At 43.8% G+C, this 5,880-nt stretch overlaps 1 long non-coding RNA gene across 1 annotated transcript; it reads right to left on the minus strand.

Annotated features, from left to right (window-relative positions):
• Nucleotides 1-678: 678 nt before the first annotated feature.
• Nucleotides 679-3,418, minus strand: LOC115533964 (uncharacterized). The gene is made up of 3 exons (XR_003974271.1): nt 3,376-3,418; nt 3,026-3,175; nt 679-736 (listed from the first exon to the last, which is right to left on the minus strand). It is a non-coding gene; the product is annotated as an uncharacterized LOC115533964 (long non-coding RNA).
• Nucleotides 3,419-5,880: the final 2,462 nt, after the last annotated feature.

A 5,880-nucleotide genomic window follows, 5' to 3' on the forward strand; every position in this document is an offset into this window, starting at 1 on the left:
CGTGTGTGTGTGGTGTGTGTGTTTGCGGTGTCCTGCGCTGCCCTTGTCTTGAAACGTCTGCATCAGCACGCCCGTGTGTGCAGTGTGTGTGCATGTGCGTGTGTTCGTGCACGTGCGTGTGGATTGTTTGTGTGTGTGTGTATGCTGTGTTTATGTGTGTGCGTGGGGTGTATGTGTGCTAACCCTATTATTATCACTAAATCTAACAAAAACAATATTTAACATTATCATTGCTATTAATACAATCAATGATATGATTATTCTGTATTGTAATTCTATTTAGGAGGATATGATTGAGACTCACTGAAGCGCAGGGAGATGAGGAGAATACTCAGCAGTCCGATGCTCACAATGACAGTGATGTGAAACCATAGAGCTGTTCAGGGGTAGGACACACACACACACACACACACACACACACACACACACACACACACACACACACACACACACACAGACACACACACACACACGGTCAAATTTTTTAAACATAAATCTTAAATGTATTGCGAGGAAATCATACTTTTTTGGATCATTGTTTTGGACTGGATTATTTATTTTAAATTCTCTATAAAGGGGCACCTACCAAATTTTCTCTTCCTGGTCTCCTCCCGGTCCAAAGACGTGTCCTCAGGGTCCTCAGAGAGTCCAGGGTCCGGTTCAGAGATGGTGACCATTGTTACTCTCTGACGGCTTCCACGGCGTCTGAAGTTAGCCTTCTTCTTTGCTCTACCAGCTGGAAAAACAACGTCACTTGTTTTCATTCTGACCAATTATCAGCGTGCACTCCGATACCATCAGTGTAAGGAAATCTTTTTCTTCTACTGCACACAGACTCACGAACGCACTCAAGCACACGGACACACAGAGTATTGTACACACCAGTGGAGGCTTCTCCATTGAGGAGAGGGAGGAAGATCCTCCCTAACATTGTTGAGAATAAAAAATGTAGATTGCCCAGACTATTGTAATGAATTAATGTGACTACTTTATTGCCTTTGAATATATAATGTTCGTTTCCCTGGGTAAAGGGACATTAGCACCCCCTATCGCCTATCGTCAATTATTTCAGGGAGGAACGTCCTCCCTTTGCCTCCGTTCACTCCCATTCATTTCCCCGAAAGTACTGGCGGCCGGTGGATAACATGGGTTTCAATGGGAGAGAGGAGGAAAATCCTCCTCTGAGTGGGTGGGACCTTAAGGGGTCTGATTCGCGCAAAAATCTATCCGTCTGCGCTATGAACCAATAAGCAGGATCCCTGGATGTTGAGCAGTGTTGCCAGATTGGTCAGATTTCCCACCCAATTGTGCTACTTTTAACCATGTTAGGCTGGAAAAATGATCATTGGGCGGGAAATCTGCCCAATCTGGCAACGCTGTCGATAACAAACCCGGTCTGCATTGCCGCGGTGCTCACTGCAGACGCAGAGCAAGTGAAATCTGCGATAGCGAGATTCGAAATGCACAATGGAAACATTGGAAACGGAGGACATTGTTAATGTCTTGTTACAAAAATCATTCCATTCATTCACTTACAGTGCTAAGTTAGCGACCAAAGAAAGAGGTAGACCACTTCCCAAAATCAAGGTCACAAGAAGTAATGGCAACGTCAGTGTTGTGAGTGGCACATGGTTTGCTAGGTACGCATGGCTTACTGGTAGCATTACCGTTCTTGTTGTTCTTTTACTAGTTTGTTACTCTGACCGCTCTGTTTGATATTGTGGAAAGGGTGTTAGTGAATGATTCAGAGCATGATGTATTTTAAATGGCATCACTTTGGTTCTTGAGTCTTTTCTTAAAACAATTGTTACTGAAAATAAACATAGCTAATAACTACAGTCAGTGAGGGCAAAAATAGGCCCAATGATAGGCCCAGATTTTTTTATTTACTTTTACAAATCAATAGTAGGCCTGATTTGACTAATATGCTTTGCATCCTTTCCTTCTCAAATTACAGTGATGCCACTGGTGGCTTTGTATACATTTTATTCACATAACTCCCTCCCTGCTATTTTGTAGTTCACCAAAACACCCTGAAACAACTTGAGTCTCACATTCTTATGCCACCATACACCAACAGTGCAAGCAGGCCAATGGCAACCAAGCGCGCAGTCCTTCCTCCCTCACTTTAAAAACCACCAGCCGCCACTGGTACACACAGATACATTCATACTGCGTGGCTGTCATTCACACTCCCTACGGTCTGCAGAATCCCTCCCCGTCTTGAAGAAACACCTGAAGACCTCTACTGAGAACACCTCAGTAAGTGATGACTGGTACTGTGGCTCTCGTGTTTAGAGCACACTTAAGCAGAGCAAGTTCTGGTCTCTAGCATACATGTTATCATTCCCTAATTATTGACATATACGCGCTCATAGTTATACAGTAATACACACAGAATCACATACGTACACACACAGTAATGGAGGGGGGACAACATGTGGCCTGCGTGTCACCAGGGTCTTTCACATCGGCCAACGCAGAAAATATGCGGACATGCATTGTGGGATAATTTGAGATATGGTCACATAAATGACAAACTTTATAGAATTATGTTAAATTCATAAGTTCACCTGATATCGCTTCAGTTAAATGAGCCGCCATTATTAAAACGCAAAATTGTTGATTAAATAAACCATTGTCAATCTAATGTCACGTTGCACTACCATTAATAATAAGTCATGAAACAACTAAACTTGTGTTCTGCTCCCTAAAGTTACTCTGCACTCTGTTCCACGTATATAACGGACATATAACAGGAAACACACAACTACTTGAGATGCCTATCAGTAGTCCGTAACTCATGGGCGTAATCACACGTCAAGTAAGGTTAATACGAGCTTTTTGTCTCAAACACACACATGTCGTTATTTAGGAGAATAAATCTGTCTATACGGTCACTGGTTCATCAGATCGGCCTATTTGACTTGAAACTTTTTCTAAAAGTACATTTTAAACGTATGCAGATGAAAATACTTTTTTTTACTGTATTATTTATTTTAAATCGTCTCTAAAGGGCACCTACCAGATCCTCTCTTCCTGCGCTCCCTCCGGTCCAAAGACGCGTCCCCAGGTTCCTCAGAGAGTCCAGGGTCCGGTTCAGAGATGGTAGCCATGGTTCCTCCCTGACAGCTTCAGATACGTCTGCTCTCAGGAGTCGGCTCTGATATATCAGCTGGAAAAAACACGTCGCATGTTTTAATTCTGAGCAGTCGTCAGCCTGCAAATCTGATATCATCAGTGTCAGGAAGTGACAGTTGACACTTATTAGAGTGAAGACACTCTTATCAGATGTCTTCAGTTGACACACAGACTCACGGACGCATTCAAACACAAAAAATATTATTTTTCATTGAACATAAAGACACAACGTACATAGGTATCAGAGACGTGTAGTGAGGCCCGTGGCTGGTGAGGCCCTGACCTCTTCAGAGTCACATTTACAAATATATGAACCCAAGTGTTATGTAGTAGAAAAGGTGATTTCTCGTAGCACAGCCTCACAGCTGTTTTGAGAGGTTTTGCCAAATCCTTTGCAAAGCGTTTTGCGGATTGAAATGTCATTTGAATATCGCTCCCCACGGAGCGTGGCGCAGTGGATTGCAATCACAGGGACGCTATAGATTTTCAATTTGAATGAAGGAACTCAAGAATTTGACAAAATGTTATTCTATTTTCATTGTTATAACTTTTGCAAATTTAATTGAGGATTGCATTGTCCCTTTGCATATTAAAATACACTTTGAATAACGTATTTACAAATTACATTATCAAATCGCATAATGAATTGTCAATTGCATAATGTAATTGCACATTGCCATGCCATTTGAATTTTGCTACATATTTGCTTCAATAGTCCCTGGCTGCTGCAATGTAATGTTCTGGTGCCAGCAGATCCGGGGTCAGATAGACAGATAGTCAGTCTGAAAGCCAAAAAGGAGTCAAATATGGATATGCCTTTTGCGTTTTTAGTCTGTTATTTTTTTTTAAGTGTGAAATTATTGTGAAATGTATTGATTTTAGGATTCTAGTTCATTTCCCATAGGATAGCCTCATCCAATCAGGTCTATATTCTCGCGCAAAGCATCATGGGTAGGATATAACCCAACAAGAGGAAGAAGGGCAGTGAGAGTGTGTCTGGCCGTCTGTCTGTGGTTTCTTTCTACAACCGACAGAGACACTGAGGCACCCCCCCCCCCCCCAACCAAAACCCAGGGAGGAGGTCCCAGAATAAAATCTGAATAACATTTATTGTTTTATGTATAATTTCTGATTAATATATTATTATTCTTAAGGCGCTTATGGAAGCATTATTCACTAATAAAACAAGAATTCATCGGCTGAACACACGAGAACATTCAGTTGGATCCACTGAGTTGTTTATTACAATTATGCTTCATTAACAAAAAAGACAGAAAAATAGTCCCTTACATGAACACAATAAAAACGAGGACTAAAACAATTGAAGCAGCAGACTTTACAAATCATCAACAGGTGAGCACATATCTTTAATAACTGAACATGTTCTGCGGCCGCTTGCTTCCCAACAGAACACAAAAAAATCAAGATTCAGTTTAAAGTCATTTACAACATGCAACATTATCCCATAGACATCTTGGTTATTATGAATAAAACATAACATCTGCTTTAAATCAGGTCGCAAATCAGGATTATGACAAAAATGATGATATAAGAGCCCTTAAGACTTAAACTGGTGAAGTCTGAAAATATATAAAGATTGACCATCAATAGGTATTTTATGTACATTTCAAATAATAAATGTGCTTATCTAACTATGGGAGATCTTAAAAGCCTTTTCATGGTTTATCATGCCATACCAGGAGAGAGAGAGAGAGAGAGAGAGAGAGAGAGAGAGAGAGAGAGAGAGAGAGAGAGAGAGAGAGAGAGAGAAGGGAGAGAGAGAGAGAGAGAGAGAGAGAGAGAGGGAGAGGGAGAGAGAGAGAGAGGAGAGAGGGAGAGAGAGAGAGAGAGAGAGAGAGAGAGAGACTATAACTGCCACAGAGACACTGAGTCGTCAGTCCTCTCAGTGTGTGTTTTTATTATTATTATTATTATTTATTTTATTTTTCTCTGTGTGTGTGTGTTTCTGTGTGTGTGTGTCGGTGTGTGTTTGTATATGTGTGTGTGTGTGTGTGTATGTGTTGTGGCAACCCGTCTCTGGCACAGCGCCCCTGGAGGCCAAGGGGGCAGGTTGTGGAGGCAGTGTACCACAGATGGCGCCAGTAAGAACATCGGTGCCAATCATTGAGATGCTTCCCAAGCTGAGGTTTTTGTTTGGTTTGATAGATTTATAATTTGCTAATGAATAAAAGTGCCATTTTGGCTCTAAGTAAGCTCCAGTTTGTGTGCTTATTGGAAGGAGGCGGCTCACTCACCAAGCCGGGTTGCCACAGTGTGTGTATGTGTTTGCATGCGTATGTGTGCGTGTGTGTTTGTGTGTGTGAAAAGTGCCACCCCTCCCCCCCTCCCCCCCTCCCCCCTCCACCCTCCACCCTCCCCCCCTCCACCCCTCCCCCCCTCCACCCCCTCCCCCCTCCACCCCTCCACCCCCTCCACCCCTCCACCCCTCCCCCCCTCCCCCCTCCCCACCCCTCCCCCCTCCACCCCTGAGGCACCCCGCAGACCCCCCCCCCCCCATTTCTCTACAACTGAGGGACCACCGAGACGCCCCCCAGAGCCCCGGGAGGCTCCTGCTGCCCCCGGCTCTCTTTCTACAACCGACACAGAGAGGCTGAGGACCCCCACTCTACCCCCACCCAGACCCCCGGGAGGAGGTCCTCCTGGGTGAAGGAGGACCAGAAGGTGTGGAGGTGTGTCAGTGTGTCTGAGGACCCTCCTCCACCTGGGGACACTCTGTAG

This window comes from Gadus morhua, chromosome 2, assembly GCF_902167405.1.
Source record: "Gadus morhua chromosome 2, gadMor3.0, whole genome shotgun sequence".
Taxonomy (NCBI): domain Eukaryota; kingdom Metazoa; phylum Chordata; class Actinopteri; order Gadiformes; family Gadidae; genus Gadus; species Gadus morhua.